General features: G+C 36.7%; 1 non-coding gene across 1 annotated transcript; it reads right to left on the bottom strand.

Moving 5' to 3' along the window:
• Positions 1 to 22,395: 22,395 nt before the first annotated feature.
• On the bottom strand, positions 22,396 to 22,501 carry LOC112445213 (U6 spliceosomal RNA). The gene has a single exon (XR_003033583.1). It is a non-coding gene; the product is annotated as a U6 spliceosomal RNA (small nuclear RNA).
• Positions 22,502 to 23,037: the final 536 nt, after the last annotated feature.

Here is a 23,037-nt window from a genome sequence, read left to right as displayed (position 1 = left end):
TTGTGCCCTTGGACATACAAGTATTTAACTATATTTAGTCTCCAGTCTTGACGCCTTTATTGGTAAAATAGAGATAATTATATGTCTTTCTGAGGATGAATTTCTATAACGTATGTGTATAAGAATGGCTCCACCACGGCACCCTGGCTACCTTGCATGTCTCCACAGTTTGACCTGAATCTTGGCAGAACACCTCACAATCCTCTTACATGGCAAGATGGAAGTCTTGTGAAGATTGTCACAATCTGTTTCTCATCCTCTTCCCTGTTTTGCAAGAGGCTCCAGATCGTATGAAAGGTTTCCATAAGGCAGTTTATCATCTCTCTCTCTCTGGTTATAATGAATACAGGGCTTTCCACTTCACTTTACCCTTTAAGGTACAGCTCCAAGCTCTTGTGTCATTAATTCTACAAAGCACTTTGTAGAATTAATGTTGGTTTACATTAATTCATTAATTCATTAATTAATGCTGTTGCTCATTTACAATAGCAAACCAACATATGAGTCATCTGTCATCAGATCCCTCTGATACAGTGTCATCTTGAGGGTCCAAGGACATGTGAAAGGTGATACCATACTGATTTTGCTTTTGCTCTCTCTGAAAGTAATAAAGTGAATCCATTTCTGCCGTTTATCTCCTTACTGGTCAAATCTATGGAACTGTGGCAAGCCAACCTAGTAGCTGTTGCATTTATGGATGCTTGCTTGGCTGAGAGCAAGGACTCAGTAAATGTTAGTGAAACATTATAGTAATGATGTTGTGGTTGTTTAGTCACTAAAGTCATGTCCGACTCTGCGACCCCATGGGCTGTAGCCTAGAAGGCTTCTCTGTCCATGGAATTTATCAGGTAAGAATATTGGAGTGGGTTGCCATTTCCTTCTCCAAGGCATCTTCCAGACCCAGGGATTGAACCCATGTCTTCTGCTTGGGAGGCAGATTCTTTACCACTGATCTACCTGGGAAGCAGCAGTATAGTAATACTAATAGCATTATTATAATTATAATAATAATTAATATTATAATCATGTTTCTGAACCTGAGGTTTTTTTTTTTTTTTTTTACATAAAATGGGGATTACATGAGAAAGAATTAACATTAAGCTCTTAAAGTGTCATTTGCATATAAAATAGTATTAATAACTATTTCCTCAGGTCACTGAAGACATTGTTTTTATTCATAGTTTTGATTTACGATATAAGGATATTATAAATATTAATCTCTATAGTATTTATTGTAGAAAATTATTCGATTGTCCAGAGAACCCAAAATCATGTGTCTTCCGACTAGAGGCAGATTGAGAGGTTTTATCACAACTATTGGCCTTGTCTTCTGACATCAGCAATATACACATGTCCTAGTTTGTTGAGATTCAGTTCATTCACTCAGTCCTGTCCTACTCTGCGACTCCATGGACTGCACCATGCCAGGCTTCCCTGTCCATCACCAACTCCCAGATCTTATTCAAACTAATGTCCATAGAGTCAGTGATGCCATCCAACCATCTCATCCTCTGTCATCCCCTTCTCCTCCTGCCTTCAATCTTTCCCAGCATCAAGGTTTTTTCCAATGAGTCAGTTCTTCACATCAGGTGGCCACAGAATTGGAGCTTAAGCTTCAGCATCAGTCCTTCCAATGAATATTCATGACTTACTTCCTTTAGGATTGACTAGTGTGATCTCCTTGCAGTCCGAGGGACTCTCAAGAATCTTCTCCAACACCACAGGGTTCAAAAGCATCAATTCTTCGGCACCCAGATTTCCTTGTGGTCAAACTCTCAAAACTCATCCAGTCCTGTGGCCACTGCTGTGTTTTCCAAATTTGCTGGCATACTGAGTGCAGCACTTTCACAACATCATCTTTTAGGATTTGAAATAGCTCAACTGGAATTCCATCACTTCCACTAGCTTTGTTCATAGTGATGCTTTCTAAGGCCTACTTGACTTCACATTCCAGGATGTCTGGCTCTAGGTGAGTGATCACACCATCGTGGTTATCTAGGTAATTAAGAATCTGCCTGTAATGCAGGATACCCAGGTTCAATTCCTGGGTTGGGAAGATCCTCTGGATAAGGAAATGGCAACCCATTCCAGTATTCTTGCCTGGAGAATCCCATGGACGGAGGAGTCTGGAAGGCTGTAGTTCATGGGATCACAAGAGTTGGATACAACTTAGCAACTAAAGGGAGGGAGGGAGGGAGAGAGGGAGGGAGGGGGGAGAGAGAGAGAGAGAGAGAGAGAGAGAGAGAGAGAATCTTTTTTGTATAGTTCTTCTGTGTATTCTTGCCACCTCTTCTTAATATCTTCTGCTTCTATTAGGTCCATACTGTTTTTGTCCTTTTTTGTGCCCATCTTTGCATGAAATTCCCTTGATATCTCTAATTTTCTTGAACAGATCTCTAGTCTTTCCCATTCTATTATTTTCCTATATTTCTTTGCATTGATCATTGAGGAAGGCTTTCTTATCTTTCCTTGCTATTCTTTGGAACTCTGCATTCAAATAAGTATGTCTTTCCTTTAGCTTCTCTTCTTTTCTCAGCTATTTGTAAGCCTCCTCAGACAACCATTTTGCCTTTTTACATTTCTTTTTCTTAGGGATGGTCTTGATCACTGCCTCCTGTACAATGTCAGGGACCTCCATCCATAGTTCATCAGGCACTCTATCTATCAGATCTAACCCCTTGAATCTGTTTTTCGCTTCCACTGTATAATCGTATGGGATTTGATTTAGGTCATATCTGAATAGTCTAGTGGTTTTCCCTACTTTCTTCAATCTAAATCTGAATTTGGCAATAAGGAGTTCCTGATCTGAGCCACAGTCAGCTCCTGGTCTTGTTTTTGCCGACTGTATAGAGATTCTCCATCTTTGGCTGCAAAGAATATAATCAATCTGATTTTGGTATTGACCATCTGGTGATGTCCATATGTCTCTTTCAAAAGTGACTATTTATCAGTGTAACGAAGAAGGTGAAGGATGAAACCAAGTGAATATCCATGGGAAGAACATTTCAGGCACAGGAAATGGTGGATGAAAATATTGAGATGAGAGTGTGTTTGACATGTCCAAGAACAGTTGGCAAGATCAGTGGAGCTGGAAAGGAGTGAATAAGAAGGAAATGGTATGAGACAAGGTCAAGGAGGTAGCAAAGGGCCAGAGCAAGTAGGGCCTTTATGTCCTTGGGATAGTGTTACCTTTGACTCTGAATAAAATGAGAAGGCATTGGAGGGTATTAAGCAGGATATTGAAGTAATCTGACTGACCTTTTAGAAGGATTATCCTTGATACTTTGTGGAGAAAAGGATACTGTGGAGAAAATGCCTACTATAGGGTAGGTAGGGCAGACTCAGTGGAGTTTTGTTTGTTTGTTTGCTTTTTAATATAGAAGATGTCATAGCATGTTTTTTTATGCTTTGAGAATGTATGACATTCTTTGTAATTTTTCAACTGTCTTAATCCATCTTTCATCTTTTTATTTAGCTAACCAGAGCATGAAGACTTGAGTTTTTACATTCACAGATGTGTAGTTTTCTTTCCTGTGTTTTATTCCTTCTTAATTTCTTCCAGCAATTTAAACATACTAATTTGGTTGGTTGTTTTCTGATTCTTGATCTTGTAGGCTTGATTATACATGTGTTTTAGAAATGTGAGTTGTGAGTTTCTGTTTAGCTTGGAGTTGTAGAAATCTCAAGAGCATTGGCTTGAGGATGTTTCCATTCTTGGAGAATTTGCATTTGCTTCTACTAATTACCCTAGGGTCAAAACAAAACTAATCTTCACTCCTTTAAGTTAATTGTTAGCTTGGAGTTTCACAAAACTTGCTAGAATTTCCCATTCAAAGACCACAGACTTTCTTTTTCTTGTTTTGCCTATAGTAGGCTTTTTATTAAGAGAGTCTGGACTTGGAAGGATCTTGGGTCTCATTTCTCACCTCGTGTGTATATAAATCCTGGTTTTCTGTTCTTTCATATTTCTCTATCCAAATGTCTTGCTAACTGAAAAGTACATATATAACTATAGTGCAATTTTAGATTAGTACTTTGTTTTTCAGATTCTTTGCGTGTCTGCCATGTTAAATTAATAACAGGTAGCACTTTCTGAGTGTGGATTATGTAACTGACACAGATCTCAGCTTTTTAACATGCTTTATCTCATTTGTACACCTAACAAAATTATGGTGAGGCAGTATTATTTTCTCCATTTTAGAAGCTGGGAATTTGGGAGATGAGACAAAAATAACTTGACTGAGTTTAACAGCCTATAACTGAAATTTTGTTAATTTTTTTCTTTTATTAGGTTGTAATGAAATCTATTGGTTGCTTATTGCTTTTAATAGTTTTATTAGTGATAACTGGCCTATAATAAACTGCTCATACTTACAGTGTATAATAAGTTTTGACACACACATTCACCCACATGTAACAATAACCATAATCCAGAAAACGAACGTATGTTTCACCACAATAAGTGTTACTGTGTCACTTTAATAATGATTCCCTGCCATCTTCTCTAACTCCTGCCTTTCTTCAGGCAACCCATCATGTGCTATCTGGCCTTAGAGATTTGTTTTTATTTCTAAGAATTTATCGGCTCAGTTCAGTTGCTCCGTCATGTCCGACTCTTTGCAACCCCATGAATCGCAGCATGCCAGGCCTCCCTGTCCATCACCAACTCCCTGAGTTCACTCAGACTCACGTCCATCGAGTCAGTGATGCCATCCAGCCATCTCATCCTCTGTCGTCCCCTTCTCCTCCTGCCCTCAATCCCTCCCAGCATCAGAGTCTTTTCCAATGACTCAACTCTTCGCATGAGGTGGCCAAAGTACTGGAGTTTCAGCTTTAGCATCATTCCTTCCAAAGAAATACCAGGGCTGATCTCCTTCAGAATGGACTGGCTGGATCTCCTTGCAGTCCAAGGGACTCTCAAGAGTCTTCTCCAACACCACAGTTTAAAAGCATTAATTCTTCAGCGTTCAGCGTTCTTCACAGTCCAACTCTCACATCCATACATGACCACTGGAAAAACCATAGCCTTGACTAGATGGACCTTTGTTGACAAAGTAATGTCTCTGCTTTTCAATATGCTATCTAGGTTGGTCATAACTTTTCTTCCAAGGAGTAAGCGTCTTTTAATTTCATGGCTGCAGTGACCATCTGCAGTGATTTTGGAGCCCCCAAAAATAAAGTCTGACACTGTTTCCACCATTTCCCCATCTATTTCCCATGAAGTGATGGGACCAGATGCCATGATCTTCATTTTCTGAATGTTGAGCTTTAAGCCAACTTTTTCACTCTCCTCTTTCACTTTCATCAATAGGCTTTTTAGTTCCTCTTCACTTTCTGCCATAAGGGTGGTGTCATCTGCATATCTGAGGTTATTGATATTTCTCCCGGCAATCTTGATTCCAGCTTGTGCTTCTTCCAGTCCAGCGTTTCTCATGATGTACTCTGAATATAAATAAGCAGGGTGACAATATACAGCCTTGACATACTCCTTTTCCTATTTAGAATCAGTCTGTTGTTCCATGTCCAGTTCGAACTGTTGCTTCCTGACCTGCATACAAATTTGTCAAGAGGCAGGTGAGGTGGTCTGGTATTCCCATCTCTTTCAGAATTTTCAAGAGTTTTTTGTGATCCACACAGTCAAAGGCTTTGGCATAGTCAATAAAGCAGAAATACATGTTTTTCTGGAACTGTCTTGCTTTTTCGATGATCCAGTGGATGTTAGTGATTTGATCTTTGGTTCCTCTGCCTTTTCTAAAACCAGCTTTAACATATGGAAGTTCACAGTTCACGTAATGCTGAAGCCTGGCTTGGAGAATTTTGAGCATTACTTTACTACCGTGTGAGATGAGTGCAATTGTGCAGTAGTTTGAGCATTCTTTGGCATGTGCCTTTCCTTGGGATTGGAATGAAAACTGACCTTTTCCAGTCTTGTGGCCACTGCTGAGTTTTCCAAATTTGCTGGCATATTGAGTGCAGCACTTTCACAGCATCATCTTTCAGGATTTGAAATAGCTCACCTGGAATTCCATCACCTCCACTATCTTTGTTCATAGTGATGCTTTCTAAGGCCCACTTGACTTCACATTCCAGGATATCTGGCTCTAGGTGAGTTATCACACCATCATGATTATCTAGGTCATGAAGATCTTTTTTGTACAGTTCTTCTGTGCATTCTTGCCACCTCTTCTTAATATCTTCTGCTTCAGTTAGGTCCATACCATTTCTGTCCTTTCTCGAGCCCATCTTTGCATGAAATGTTCCCTTGGTATCTCTAATGACCCAGCAATCCCACTGCTGGGCATGCACTCCAAGGGAACCAGAATTGAGAGACACATATACCCCAATGTTCATTGCAGCACTGTTTTTAATAGCCAGGACATGGAAGCAACCTAGATGTCCATCAGCAGATGAATGGATAAGAAAGCTGTGGTACATATACATAATAGAATATTACTCAGCCATTAAAAAGAATACATTTGAATCAGTTCTAATGAGGTGGATGAAACTGGAGCCTACTATACAGAGTGAAGTAAGCCAGAAAGATAAACACCAATACAGTATACTAACACATATATATGAAATTTAGAAAAATGGTGACAATAACCCTGTATGCGAGACATTAAAAGAGACACAGATGTATTGAACAGTCTTTTGGACTCAGTGGGAGAGGGCGGGATGATATGGGAGAATGGCATTGAAACATGTAAATTATGTGAAACAAATCGCCAGTCCAGGTTCAATGCATGAGACAGCGTGCTTGGGGCTTGTGCACTGGGATGACCCAGAGGGATGGGATGGGGAGGGAGGTGGGAGGGGTGTTCAGGATGGGGAACACATGTACACCCATGGTAGATTCAAGTCAATGTATGGCAAAACCAATATAATATTGTAAAGTAAAATAAATGAATAAATAAAAATGAAAAAGATATTTAAATCTTCATAAAATAAAGAGTTTTGAATTAAACATAATTCAAAAATGTTTAATTCATTATACAACTTGTTTTTTAAATTTCATTATGCAATCTATTACTGATGTCATCCCATATTGCAAAATATTTGTGATTCTTTCATTAAAAAGTAATAAAAAATAGAGCTTCAAAGCTATCACTAAATACTAATAGTTAACAAATGTTCTAAATATATTACTTACTTTAAAGGTCACAAGAACCCAGTGAGATGAATATTATCATCTCAAATTTACATAGAAGGAACTAAATTTCAGAGATGACATATATTTAAAAAAGACTGAAATCAGTGTGATTTGCCCAAGGCCCCTGAGTCAGAATTGGGATAAGATTTAAAAACAATTTTTTTTGGTTCAGGGAATTCCCTGGTCGTCCAATGGTTAGGACTCAGTGCTATCATTGCCATAAGAGTGGGTTTAATCCTTTGTCAGGGATAAAGTCCATTTGGCGGCGCGCTGCGCGGGGGCTTCTGGGAGGGGCGGCCTCGGCCAATCAGGAAGCGCGGACGAGCGGAGCGAGAAGCGGCGGCCGCGTTCTCCAGCCGGGACCTGCGAGGGGGATACGGCTGCTGCTGCGCCTTTAAAGATTTATTTAAAAAAAAAAAAAATCCTTTGTCAGGAAAATAAGATTCTGCAGGCGGCTTTGTGTGACCAAAAAATTAAATAAACAAATAAAGATTTTTAGTTCAGTGCCTTTTTCATACAAAAAAAAAAAAAAAAAAAAGATCTTCACTGAGCTACTATGAGCCAAAAGAATAAATTCCAAAGAAGTGTTAAATAATGAATTAGAGTTTATAAAATAAAAAACTGAGTGTGATTTTGTCTATCTAGACTTGCTCTCTCATTTATGTAGTATTTATTAGATGCTCTCCACCATCAGTGTTTATTAGAAGCTCTCCACTTAGAGAAAAATCTTGTATTTTCACTTTTAAATACAACCTTAAGTGTTGCTTGCCATTCTTTAGTTTTCCGTTCCCTCCTATTTAGAAAGCTGTGAGACAACAGCGAGTCATATTACATTAGAATTTCCAAGGAGGAGGTGTCTAGGCAACAGAATGGAAAATAAATGAAGGACTATATCTAACTGTCTTTTTGCTGCTCTCAACCTATAATTTACTTTAACATGGCTATTTATCATGAAGATACCTATGCAATGGATTTAACAGGCAAGGATAACCAATAATGGCTTAGTGAATGCATGTTCTTTTGTGTATTTAGAGCTGTGTATTCAGCTAGAAAGTGTGCTGCTCTCTACACATCGATTTTTTATGTGCATTCATGTATACATGTGTATACAAGTATGTGTGCTCTTCTATAGCAATGATATTAAAATATCATTGGTGTTTTTCCAGCTATTATAAATACTTTTCACCCTCGTGTTTTTGCAGCTATTATAAATATTCTCATTCAATCCTTTAAATGTGATTAATTACAAAATAGGAAACCGAGGCCAACATTACTAATCTGTGTACATCTGTTATGTTCCAGATAGAGTATCGGTCCCTGAGCCGAACAAATTCTTTATTGTACAATCCACCCATTGGACCCCATGAAGTAGATTATTATTATCTCTATTTAACTCACAAGGAAAACATGACTCATAGAGGTTAAGGAATTTTCCTGATATCTCCTGACTAGTTATTTGACAAGTTTGGATTAAATACAGATGTGCATGCCCCCAAAGTTTGTATTAATGCATACTCACATGACTCTTCATAGATCATGAAATAGTAAATAGTGGTGCTGGAACTCTAACCACATGTGCTGATGACTTGACAAGATACAATATTAGATCTCTTATTAAATGACAATATCACTTTGAGAAAAAATGAATTTAAAATTGCTGGTTTAAAAGCATTTTTTTAGGTTTAAATTATTTTGAATGTAACCGTTAAAGTGTTACAACTGGATTTCAAGGGAAAGCTTTAGTTAAAATCACCACATGCACCCCTCAATCTACTTTGGCTCACTAAGTGTTAAACAAATGTTGACTTTGGGTTTGGAATTATTTAATTGGAGGTTAAATAAGGTTCTTCTTTTAGGAATGTCTATTGAGCTCTTCCATTGTGGCTGCATGTATTAGATGTTCTATGCTCAAAAGTGATCATTTAATGTTATAGTCCATGATATAATTTTAAATGTAAACCATTAATTTGAATGAATAATAATGTAAATTACTTAAATTGATGAAATTATGTTACACAACCATTCTCCATGATTGACATAAATTAACCATTTATCACTGAAGTAAACACCATACTACTGCTATAGGTGTTGAATTGTGCTGATGAGATTTTATTTTCCTCTAATCATTAGTTTTATCTGCATATGTACCCATTGCACTTTTCAAACAGATACTACTGTAATTATGCAGAAATCAACTGCTGCTTTAAAGTAGGTGCTTATTTTGAGGAAAGCTTAATGTTATGATCTTTCCTTTAATTGAAGCATTAAAGTAATATTTGGTGAATACACAAAATGGAAAATTTAGCAGCTATTATAAAGAATTTCAATGACATGAAAAAATGAAGAAAGATGAAATTCAGAATACAAAACTGTGTTTTCAGGTTGATCTCAGCCTAGTTGTTCAGTCACTGAGTCGTGTCTAACTCTTTGCAACCCCATGGACTAAAGTGTGCCAGGCTTCCCAGTCTGTCACCAACTCCCAGAGCTTGCTCAAACTCATGTCCATTTAGTTGGTGATGCCATACAACTATTTCCTCCTCTGTTGTCCCCTTCTCCTTCTGCCTTCAATCTTTCCCAGCATCAGGGTCTTTTCCAATTAGTCAGTTTTTCTTGTCAGGTGGCCAAAGTATTGAGCCTCAGCTTCAGCATCAGTCCTCTCACTGAATATTCAGGACTAATTTCCTTTTGGATTGACTGGTTTGATCTCCTTGCAGTCCAAGGGACTCTTAAGTGTGTTCTCCAACACCACAGTTCAAAAGCATCAATTCTTTGGTGCTCATGATTATACAAATAATTTAAACTCATTCCATACATTTTATGCTTGTATATTTTCTGCAGGAACACGAATCATCCATATGTTGACTTCTCTTTCTTGTCTTTACCCACTTCTGTAATCTTTCCTCTTTTTGTATTCTTTTCTGTGTAATATTCCTCTGTAGCCCACCAGGCTCCTCTGTCTATGGGATTTCCTAGGCAAGAATACTGGAGTAGGTTGCCATTTCCTTCTCCAGGGCACCTTTCTGATCCAGGGATCAAACTTGGGTCTCTTGCACTGGCAGGCATATTTTTTACTGCTGAGCCACCTGGGAAGCCCAAAATGTCTAAAAGGTACTGAATAAATATGGGTTAAAAGAATGAATTTTAAATTCAGCTCAGTGGTAAAGTTCATTGGCATATGTTTGACTCCAACTGTTTCTCTTTTCCTGCTTCCAGTAGAAAAGAGGCCCTCCAATTTGGGCTTTCCAGGTGGTGCTAGTGATAAAGAAACCCCCTACCAATGCAGAAGACATAAAAGATGTGGGTTCCATCTCGGGCTTGGAAAAATCCCCTAGAGGGGAGGACATGGCAACCCACTCCAGTATTCTTGCCTGGAGAATCCCATGGACAAAGTAGCCTGGCTGGCTACAGTCCATAGTTTTGCATAGGGTCAGACACGACTGAAGTGACTTAGCACACTTCAGATTTGGCAAATAATAAAGTAATGATAAATAAAATAATAAATTAAAGTTTTCTCATTTCTTCTCAGCTATACCAAAAATATTGGGGAACAGTTTCATAAAATCTGAGATAGAATCTGTCACAAGAACTGTGTCCTTCCCCTTAAACTTACTCCCTTGTCCTGTTGATTTCATCATGGATTATTTCAAATATTTAAAGGTGTGATCATCCTGATACTATTTAAACTGTTCCAAATTATAGAAGGAGAATGAGAGCTGCCAATATTCTTTTGGAAATTGGAAAAATGCTAAGACTCAAAAAATAGTAGACAAGAAGATCCTAGAAGATTTAAATATATAAATCCTAAATGTAAAATATTAATGAGAGAATCCACTTGTGCATTAAAAGATTAATTTACTACAACTCAACAAGATTTATTCAGAATGTAGGGATTACTTGATACTAGAAAAGTATTAATATGTTTGTGTAATTCACCATATTAATAGGCCAATTCAGATTTTTTTCATTGTTGATAACTATGCATAGATGGACACTTCCTTAACATGTTTAGTTGTGAAATATTGACAAAGGTCTCATCAAAAAGAGGAATGAGGCAATAATGCCAAGTATCACCTTTTCCTGAAAGTTCTATAAGTACTAGTCAGTGCAAATAGTTAATACATGGGAGAATAAAATAACAGGTAAACCTATTAGGAAGGAGAGCAAGAAATAAGTATCATATACAGATGATAGGAATATATACTATTAATAATCCAAAATATAAATCAACTGAAACATTGCTGACAAAAGGAACAAACTGGTTGATCACAAAGTTAATATATGAAAATCAATAACTTTCCTAAATACAAATGGCCACTATTAGAAAATACAATGGAAGGACAGGTTCTCTTTTCCATAGCAGCAGAGTGATAAAATAAAAAGGAATAATATCAATACAAATTAACCTGTAGAGAAATCACAGCTCACAATGGATTTTCAAATAAAAATTCAGCAAAAATAAAACCACTTGGAAATTTTGAAGCTCTTTTTATGTGATTCTTAGAACAAAGCAGAAACCCAAACCTTAATCTTTGACTTTATAGGAAATCATAGGAATTAATCACACTGCAGTTTAAACCAGAGAGAATGTGAAAAATTCTATAGAGAAAAATCAATAACTTTAAAAGTTCTTATTTTAATACAAGAAGACTTGAAAATAAATTAAGCATGCAATTCAAGAAGTTAGGAAAAAATAAATTTAAGGATAGCAAGAAGTAATATTTGAAAAATATATCAGAGCAATTGATTAAATTGAATTATCAATAGAATAAAATTGTGGGATCATTAAATAAAAGGAGATCCTTTTATTTGAAAAGAGATTTGAAAATAACAGGAAAAGGCAAATTAACGAATGAGTTTAAAAATACAATAAAAAAGAGAAGAGATATATAAGATCTGATATTTTTAAAGGTCAGTATTGTAACCACAAATAAAATATGATAATAACTATGTACTATTTTAGGGTAATATATTTGAAAGCTCTGATTAAAAAGGTTGTTTTCTCAACAAATATATATTACCAAAAATGGTGCAGGAGACTTTCAACCAAGGTCATCCTATAAGCCTGTGCTTTTGTTTTCTACTCTGCTTCAAGTCCATATTCCTATAGAAATATTTTTTTATGGAATCATATTTTTAAAAATTTATCACTTTTTTAAATGACATAATGTAAATTGGATATATAAAAGTTCAATGGAATGTCACCACTATTCATATAGATTAATTTAAGAATTAATAAAAAGCAGGGAGTTTCTCTTAATGACATTAGAAGTCTAAGTAAATGGAGACAAACTGTTGAGGTGTAAAATTTTAACATGAAGGTAAAAGTCAATAACAACATTCTCTGTAATATACACTGTTAAAAAAACGACCAAGCTTGCAAATTTTATTTTTCTAATATCTCTACAGAGATAGTCTCCAGTTTGGAATTGTGTAAAGTATCTTTTGTCTTGAGTTTTCCATTTTGTAGTAGAGATTTGGAACATTTAGTTATCCTATTTTATCATTTAAAGGATACATATTTTTATTTTTATTTCCTATTTCCCCATTACATTAGCCCTGCTGTGAATGTGCATACACTCTTTGGAGTTTATGCTTTGTTGAGATGGATTAATCATATTAACTTAGGCTCCCAGAGAGCAGTTTTACTTTTGTTAATAAATATTATGTGTTCTAGATCTCAGACCCAAGGAATTTCTCTTCAAATGTGTTTTCTTGAGCTCTGTTCCTTTTATGTCATAAAAGAAACCCATCTCTTTATTTCCAAGTTTTCTTTTCACTTCTGTCTCAAATTGTGACTTGTACACACACAGAGTAAATCTTAAAAGTTATTATTGAATCTAAAGGATCAAGAAGGTCTGTTTATTTTCTGTTATATTTCTTATTAGGGTACAAATTTTAGAAACTTGCAACTAATCACAAAATAATAAAAACAGAACAATCTCAGTTTTCTGGAAACGTAAACAGTCTTTAATGTTTTTTCAACACCTCCCTCTCCACACACACATAAAGGCTATTTTAATGGACTTAATGGATAAAATAATTGAATATTTGTTCTCACCATCATCCATGCAATATCAACATACCTATTCAAATATATATGTACTCTAACTTCAAATAACATCCCATTTAGTAGCAAAAATTCATAAGCATATAATACAGAGACTGGTAGACAAATAATTTTTCCATAAATATGTGCACATTTAATCCCTGGAACCTATAAATCTGTTAATTTACATGACAAAAGGGACTTCGTATATGTGGAATCATACATGTGTATGTTTTAATGAATGGATATAATTAAAGTTATGGACTTTAAGACAGACTACCTAGATTATCCATGTGGGTCCAGTCTTATTCACATGAGCCCTTAAAAGGAGAGAATTTTCCTTTAGTGGAGACAAGAGATGAAAAAAGTCAGAGAGATTCTAAATATCAGGACCTGATCCACTTTGAAAGTAGTGGGAAAAGGCCACAAGCCAAGGTTTGTGATTGGTCTCCAGAAGCTAAGAACGAATCCTAGTCAACAGCTAGCTTTGAAACCACGACCTCAGTTCCTCAAACACAATATAAGAAATCGGATTTTCCCAACAGCTTCAGTGCACATGAAAGCCAAATCTATCCCCTAGGCCCACAGGAGGAGACACAGATGTGCTGACACCTCCATTTTAGCTTAGTGAGGCCCAAGCCAAACTTGCATCATGCAGAAAAGAAAAAGTGAAAGTTGTTTACTCGTGTCTGACTCTTGGTGACCCCATGGACTATACAGTCCATGGAATTCTCCAGGCCAGAATACTGGAGTGGGTAGCCTTTCCCTTCTCCAAGAGATCTTGCCAACCCAGGAATTGAACCCTGGTCTCTTGCATTGCTGGCAGAGTCTTTACCAGCTGAGCTGCTAGAGAAACCCTGTGACATAATCACTGGGTATTAGTTTAAGCTAATTTGTTACAGCAGCAATAGAGAACTCATCTCTGCAACATCCTTTCACAATTCTATGAAAAACAACAGCAAACAGCACAGTTAGCATATTTTTGCACTGAATAAGAAGTGCTTTGCTCTTCTCCTGGAGTTCTGTGATGTGCGTATGCTGGTCATTGTACCCTTAGAAAGGCAGGAAGTGGGGACAGGCTATCAGCTACAAGCCCGAAGTGGAAGAGGCATTTCAGTGTTTACTAGCCTCTCATTTACCCCATGTACTCAGATTAAGAGTATATTTACTGGTGTTCTTGCCCCAGAGCCAGATATTTAGAATATTTAATGTCAGCTCTTATAATTATGATGTTTTCACTTTGAGTCATTGGATTAAGTTTCAGCTTGCTACCATTTAGAATTAGCAACACTTTTGTTTCTTATCCTTTCTGGTTCTCACAATAACTTTGGGAGGAGAGGTCAGATGGATGGTCATCTTCGTTTAAAGATGAAAAAAGTAAGGGGCAGATAGATTACATGTTTTGTAGAGGGTCACAGAAACTGTAAGTGTGAGAGCAAGGATTTAAACTGCCTCCTAAGATGATTCAGTGGTCTGTTCTCCCTTAGGAAAGAGTTTACAAAGCCCTAGAGAAGGCTGCCTGGATTTCACAGTAATCTGGATTGAACCAGGTTGCTTTCCCCGCTCCTTTTCTTTTTCATGCTTTATCCATTAATCTTTTATCAATCATTTTAATTAAAGTTTTAACCCCTTCCCAAATGCACAGCTTCACATTTTCTGAAGGGAAAAACAGAAAGAAGTGTTCCTTTCTGAATTTTTTGATTAGTACTGAAAGCACATTTGACTGTCACTAAAAAGGTTCTCTAAAGAAAAGTGCTCCTCTTTGAATACCACTGTAAATATTCTTGGTGTCTTAATGTTTGTATTATTTATTATTAGATATGTGTGCTTTCTAGGAGTAAATATTAGAGAGTATATCTATATCAGGGTCCTAATTTTTATCAGGGCATCGAGGAGAGTTTCTTGAGGAAATGACCATTAAGGTGAGATATGAAGAATGAATGGGAGTTAGTCATGTGAGGAACAGAAGAAAAGAAAGAAAGGCAGTGGCTTTGAGCATAGTGACTGAAGTGCAAGCTGAGGCCCAGAGGCAGGGAGACACTAGAGCTTGTAGTCTTACTGTCCATGTTAAGGACATTAGATTCTATCCTGAGAACAGGCATTTGTTGAAGGGTTTTAAGCCAGGGGAATGATACAGTTCAGTCTGTTTTTAAAAAGTTCCTCTCACTATTATGTAAATAGTGCTTTAGAAGAAAACTTGAGAAATCAAGGATGCCATTTAGATTTTTGGATTAGTGCATATGTGCTTAAGTTGCTTTGGTTGTGTCTGACTCTGCAACCCTATGGACTGTATCCCAGGCTTCCCTGGTGTGCAACCCTATGGACTGTATCCCAGGTTTCCCTGGTGGCTCAGCTGGTAAACAATACGCCTGCGATGCAGGAGACCTGGCTTCAATCCAGTATTCTGGCCTGGAGAATTCCATGAACTGTATAGTCCTGCCAGGTTCCTCTGTCCATGGGATTCTCCAGGCCAGAATACTGGAGTGGGTTGCCATACCCTCTTCCAGGGGATTTTCCTGAACAAGAGATCAAACCTGCATCTCTTACGTCTTCTGCATTGTCAGGCAGGTTCTTTACCACTAGTGCCACCTGGACCACTAGAGAAATCAAAGATGGCACTAGATTTTGGCTTGAGCAATTGGATGGATAGAGGTATAATGTATTGAAATGAGGAGGACTGGAAGAGGAGCAGGATGGCAGAGAAAATGGAATTATGAACATGAAGTTTTGAGTTATCTGTAAGACTTCTCTGTAGAAATGCCAAGTAATCAGTTGTATATGCAAAGTTGAATTCCAAGCTAGAATTAAAAATGTAGGATCGTATGTGTATATATATATATATATATTGTATTAGACAATTTGGGCATGAATGATATAGACTAGATAGAGAATATGAGATGAAAAGGCCTATGGGAGAAAGTAATTCCACACACAGAAAGGTCAGTTGTCAATTTTATTAGCAATTCTGAAATCACCAAAGCCATGAACTATATTTTAAAAACTTAATTGTAAGTAAAACTTGGACTGATCTTAACATATTTAGTGACAAAATCTAGCTAGCACTTATGTGAGTCTTTCAATGGCCTCTTTGTCTAACATGTAATCATTTAAATTTGGATGTGGTTTTCAACCTGAATATTGCTATGTCTGATTAGAGGCTACTGCTCCAAACCCACTAGGTTATTAGGTAATATGTTATATGTAATATATGCTCTGTGTTACTTCCTGATATCTAATATTTGATTTCTGTACATCTTGTCCTAAGTGAATTAGATAACTTACCTGTACTGTAGCATGTGCTAATGTATAGAAAGCCCGAAGAACGTGGCATGTGTCTGGGGCAAAATGTGAAATGGTCATAAAAGAAGCTGAAAATATAGGAATAGGAAAGGCCATGCAGATCTTTGTACATCATATTAAGAAATGTGATACTTAGATTAAATCTAGTGATACTTTTTGTATACTTTTTATAGATAAATTTTTATTCCTATTGTGTAATCAGTGAACCTGAAACTCAGACAGGGTTACTAACTTGCCCAGTGCTACACGGCTAATAAATGGTTGGTTTCTCATTTAGGGCAAATAATTCTAGAGATCTCAATCTTAACTATAACACTGTAGTGCATAATAATCAGTGTGGATTGGCAAATATTTTACCTGTTATGAACAGTATATTTGTGTGTGTATATGCATGTTTATTTGCTACTTTTTTTTTTACACATTTAGTGAGGCATAATTTGCAAACAAATAATTGTATATGTTCTGCCATGAAACAGTCATAATAGTCTAGGTAATGAAGAGTTTGATCACCCACACTCTATACCCATCTCAGGGTAATCACAAGATCAGTTTTTATTACTGTAGATTTGTTTATACTTTTTAGAGCATTTTATAGATGGAATAATAATATATATAAAGGAATAAACCATATATATGTGTGTGTATACATATATAATTTCTTTTTATTGCTGAGTGGTATTCCATTCTCTGCATATATTGTAGTTTATCTCTTCACTTGTTGATGGACATTGCTTCCCCCCCACCCCAGTTTTTAGTCATAAAGTAAAGCTGGTGTGAATACTTATGCACAGTCTTTGTATGGCTATATGTTTTCAGGTTTGTTTATTTGTTTTTTTTTTAATTAAACACTTCGAGGTGAAATGGCAAGTTTGCATGGTAGATGTATGTTTAATTTCATAAACAAGCAAACAAACTAAAAATGTTTTGCAAAGAGATTTGATCACTAGTATTTTCCACTGCTCCACCCTCGCTGACAATGTCAGTCTTTTTGGTTTTACCATTGTAAAGTTGTGTAGTGGTATATTGTTGTGGTTTACTTTGTATTTCTATGATAATTAATGATGTTTAATGTCTTTTCATGTGTTTATTGGCCATTTCTCTGTCTTTCATGAAGCACTTATTTAAATATTTTGCTGTTTTTATTGGAATGTTTGTTTTCTTATTACTGAGTTGTAGAAATCCTATTTTAAATGTTTGCTTCAGGGTTTAGGCTCAGATTTAATGGGTGGTTCAAGTATAATTTTAATTTTCTGAACATTTGCTACATTGTGTTGGACTTGTACTAAGCACAGATACTTTAGGGTTAATGCTGAGCCTTGTGTGGCTCCATGTACACTTAAGGGTTTCTGTTTTTCTGGATCTGTCGCCTTTATTTTTTCCTTGCTCTCTATCTTGCTGAGTTTCCTTTACTTGGTTCATCTGGAAAGTTGGTATGATTTCTATTGGAGTTTTGGTTGCCAGCCCAGTCCTTGAATAAGGTCTGTCTTTAGAGCAAAGTTGAAGGAGAAGGGAGGAGGAGGAGAGGGGAGGGAAGAAAGAGAGGAGAGAGAGATCTCTACAGAGATCACCTCTCCAAGTTTTAACCTGTCTTCATAATCCACCTAGTTGATCTTTGTGCTCTGTATATGATAGTCTTTTTAAAGACAGAACTGAGAGATGACATTGGCCTGGACTAGAGTTGTGGTAGTAAAGTTGGAGAGTAATTCAGAGATGTAAAAAATATTTAGGAAATAAAATCAAATGTTGAATGCATTTTTTAATATCATATTGTTGCATTTTATTGGAATAAATGAAACACTGGAGGAATTCTAATTGGGGGAAGGGCAGATCAAGTGTTACATTTTAAATACTATAAATGTGAGATACTGATGGTAGAATAATATTTTGAAATATTAACCATCGGTTCCCTTCACATACACTTTCTTTACCTATTACTTGTCTGAATTCAGATAGCTGGGCTTACTGCCCCCATCATGAAATCATTATTGCATCCTAAGAAACACTAAGAAAAAGAAATGGACAAAGTTTTCATCCTGAGACTTCCAAATAAACTTCTGAAGATATAACTTTGAAAGGAAGCACTTTTGGATTGCCATAGCCTGAGACTTCCAACTTATAAGAATTGAGGTTCTAGATTTAAAAGTTGGTATAGAAGAATGTCTTTCAGATTACAGTACCACTGCTGAATCACAACTAATTGTTCCTGCCTTAGAAGACTGGACAAGGATCCTCCCAAATGGGGAAAAGGGCAATTTTTATGGTAAAGAAAGAGAGATGTAATGTCTGGGAGGGAACTCCAAGACATATCCCAGTCCACTGGGTTTAGTTCTAATATAAGTACTAATAGAAATCCCCCTAAAGTTTGGGGGAATCTTAAAAGTGAGGGGGCTTGAGTGTTAATTCACATCCTGTTATCTCGGAATGGTATAAGTCTTATGGATTTCCAGACAAGCCTGAAATAAGACACTGACAGCTAGTTGAAATAGACAGTGCTCTCTTGGTTATGATAAAATGATACAATAGAGTTTATATGACTGGATACAAGAGGAGATGTATCTCAGTATTTGTAGAGGCCCAGTAAATGGCCAGCCCACTCTTCCATATGTCATGATAATAGTTAAGCGTTCTGGAACTGAGATGTCATGCTAGGGAGAAGAAAAGGAGGAATGGATAAAATGACAACTTATTGTTTTTAAACCTAAAATGACTGAGAAATCCTTTAAATACTTGAATTTACCTGAAACTGCTATATAGGGTTTTCTGCTATTGAGTTAATAGTTTCTTAAGATAAAATAATTTTTTTTAAATTTTATTTTATTTTTAAACTTTACATAATTGTATTAGTTGTGCCAAATATCAAAATGAATCCGCCACAGGTATACATGTGTTCCCCATCCTAAACCCTCCTCCCTCCTCCCTCCCCATACCATCCCTCTGGGTCGTAACTCGTTTCTTACATGATATTTTACATGTTTCAATGTCATTCTCCCAAATCTTCCCACCCTCTCCCTCTCCAACAGAGTCCATAAGACTGTTCTATACATCAGTGTCTCTTTTGCGGTCTCGTACACCGGGTTATTGTTACCTTTAAATAGATAAGAATAGCCATGTCTGATTTCATCAGTAAGTGTTATAATAACTGATAAATGTCAGTTAAGTCAGTTCAGTCACACAATTGTGTCCAACTCTTTGCGACCCCATGGACTCCAGCATGCCATGTCCATCATTAACTCCTGGAGCTTACTCAAACTCATGTCCATTGAGTTGGTGATGCCATCCAACCATCTCATCCTCTGTCATCCCCTTCTCCTCCTGCTTTTGTCTTTCTCAGCATTAGGGTTTTTTCCCACTGAGTCAGTTCTTCACATCAGGTGGGTGGTGTATTTAAATGTTTATAGTACAATTGCTCGGAGAAGGCAATGGCACCCCACTCCAGTACTCTTGCCTGGAAAATCCCATGGGTGGAGTAGCCTGGTAGGCTGCAGTCCATAGGGTCACTAAGAGTTGGACACGACTGAGTGACTTCACTTTCACTTTTCACTCTCATGCATTGGATAAGGAAATGGCAACCCACTCCACTGTTCTTGCCTGGAGAATCCCAGGGACGGGGGAGCCTGGTGGGCTGCTGTCTATGGGGTCGCACAGAGTCAGACAAGACTGAAGCGACTTAGCAGCAGCAGCAGCAGTACAATTGCTACTGTGGATGGTGACTTCAGCCACAAAATTAAAAGATGCTTGCTCCTTGGGAAAAAAGCTATGACAGACCTAGACTGCATATTAAAAAGCAGAGACATCATTTTGCCAACAAAGTTCCATATAGTCAAAGCTATGTTTTTTTTTTTTTTTTTTTTCCAGTAGTCATGTATGGATGTGAGAACTGGACCATAAAGAAGGCTGAGCACTGAAGAATTGATGCTTTTGAATTCTTAAGAGTCCCTTGGACTGCAAGGAGATCCAACCAGTCAATTCTAAAGGAAATCAACCCTGAATATTTATTGGAAGGACTGATGCTGAAGCTCCAATATTTTGGCCACCTGATGTGAAGAGCCGACTCATTGGAAAAGGCCATTAGGCTGCAAAAGATTGAGGGCAAGATAAGGGTACAACAGAGGATGGGATGGTAGGATGGCATCAGTGGACATGTGTGAGCAATCTCTGGGAGATGGTGAAGGACGGGGAAGCAGACATGCTACAGTCCATGGGGTCACACACAACTTAGTGACTGAACAACAATTGCTGCATCAATATGTGTGTGTGTATGAAATTTAGTCTCCTGGATACCATACTGGGGCTGGAATGATATGATAACCATCCTTACATTGTAAAGAGCAAGTGGCCATGGAATTTTTGCTAATAAGGATAACAAAGGCTCATTTCAAAGTTAACCTGAGAAAGAGGAATGAACCAAGGAGCATCTCATACCTAGCTTAATTTAAGCCTTTTTCATGATTTATTCATTACTTTATGTCTTTACTTTGAAAAATAATATCAGTCATTTCACAAGAAAACCCCACAGATTTCTTTTAAATCTCTAAGATTTTAATATAATACATTTAAAAATCAAGAAATTATGTGAAGGGGAGGCAGGATCAAGCTGTGGTTTTGTTTTTTTTTTTTTTTTAGTATTTTGTAGTTAATATGTCATCAGTGGGAAGGTTAGTTTCTACACAGATTAAATAGTCATACAAAAACTAGAGTCTGTTTAGCAAAGTCTTTAATATGTATTAATGTCTGAGAAGCACTTCAGGTATATTAAAAATTCTTAATCTTAGTTTCACATAAAAATCATCTGAGGAGATTTTTAGAAGTTCTAATCCTCAGGATGCATCCCAGACCAATTAAATCAAACTTTTAAATTAAGGGATCCAATTATTGGTATATTTTAAATATTCCCATTTGGTTCCATTATATAGTCACATTTGAGGGGCACTCCCTTTACAGTATCTTAACATATCTGTTGCCTCAGAAGATTTATGTGAAGGGGACCAAAATATCACCCCAAAATATGCCTCATTGGCATAAGGATTATTTTAGGCTGATTATTTTTAAGAAACAGCAGACATAGGAAAAACTCTGAAAACTTAGTAGAAGCTATTCTTTTGTAAGAGATATTTGCGTTTATAAGGAAAATCTCCATTTGTAAGGGTGTCTCCCTTGCTGTACTAGGAAGAGAAAGTAGACTTTACATTTCTAGAATCTCTTGTTAATGCAGAGGTCAAGGACTTAAATCTGCATAACAGCCTTTACTCTTGTTTACTGTGCTCTTCTGATCATCTCCTAAAACTGGGCCCCCTTCCCACAGCCCCCAACATCTTGTTTTGTCTCTAGCTGGAAATGGTATTTAAGATGATGACTTGGACTGTTTCAGAAATTATCAGTTTTCTTGGGTCTTTCCCATGTGTACAGGAGTGAAAAATGTTATTAAAATTCTGTTTTTCTCCTGTTAATCTGACTCTTTATTATAGGGAGGTCTCAGCCAAGAACCTAGAAAAGTAGAGTGAAAATTATCTTTCCATTTCCATATATGACAGAGTTCTATCTGTAAATTAAGAAGCAGTTATCGGAGAGTTAATTTGTCTAGATGACTGGAAAGTAATTATTTAAAAAAATTATTTTATTGAAGTATAATAGATTTATGTTAATTTCTGCTGTACAGCCAAGTGATTCAGTTATACATATGTGTATACACACACACACACACACATATTCTTTTTCATAACTTTTCCATTATGTTTTATCACAGAATATTGAATATAGTTCCATGGACCTCATTGTTTATCCATTGTATATATTATAGTTTGCATCTGCTAATCCCAAACTCCCAATCCATCTCTCCCCTATCCCTGCTCTCCTCCTTGGCAACCAGGAGTCTGTTCTCTATGTCCATGAATCTGTTTCTAAAAATAAAGAATGCTTCATGAATTAGCCTGTCATCCTTGTGCAGGGGCCATGCTAATTTTCTTTGTATTGTTCCAGTTTTTAGTACATGTGTTGCCAAAGCAAGCAATTGCTGAAAAATGATTCTCAATCTAGAACATTATTTCACAAATACTGTGTGGTCCAGTGACCACCTGCATAAGAATTTTCCATGCCTATAAAATCCAAATACTGGGGTCTTATCTCAAACCAAAGCAACCAAAATCTTTTGGAGTAGAGTTCAGAAAAGGAAATTTTTAAAAGTTGTACTAGGTAAATCATACATACACTAAAATCTGAGTGGTCAAAGTTGTGCTTTACTGTGGAAATAAATGAGCTTGGATTGTATTTTTATATTCCATGAGATCTACCCTACATTTTTACACTGCTGGATGAGATCTTTAACAATTACCTTATAAATTTGCTTTGTAGCAAGTTATGAATTGTGAGCCTGCTCAAACTGTTGGACTTGTCTGCAAGCTAATAATGTGGTGATTTATTTAATGATTTGCTCATCTGTTTGGATGCTGATGTCTTTTTATCTGTAAGATTGTGCCAGCTGGTTCTGACTAGGAATTATTACATGAAATGCTTTGTTTGTGTTGGAATGTCATTATATTAATGA

This window comes from Bos taurus, chromosome X (assembly GCF_002263795.3).
Source record: "Bos taurus isolate L1 Dominette 01449 registration number 42190680 breed Hereford chromosome X, ARS-UCD2.0, whole genome shotgun sequence".
Taxonomy (NCBI): Eukaryota; Metazoa; Chordata; class Mammalia; order Artiodactyla; family Bovidae; genus Bos; species Bos taurus.
Note: the sequence above shows the minus strand (reverse complement) of the source record. Positions and strands in the feature narration are given on the sequence as shown.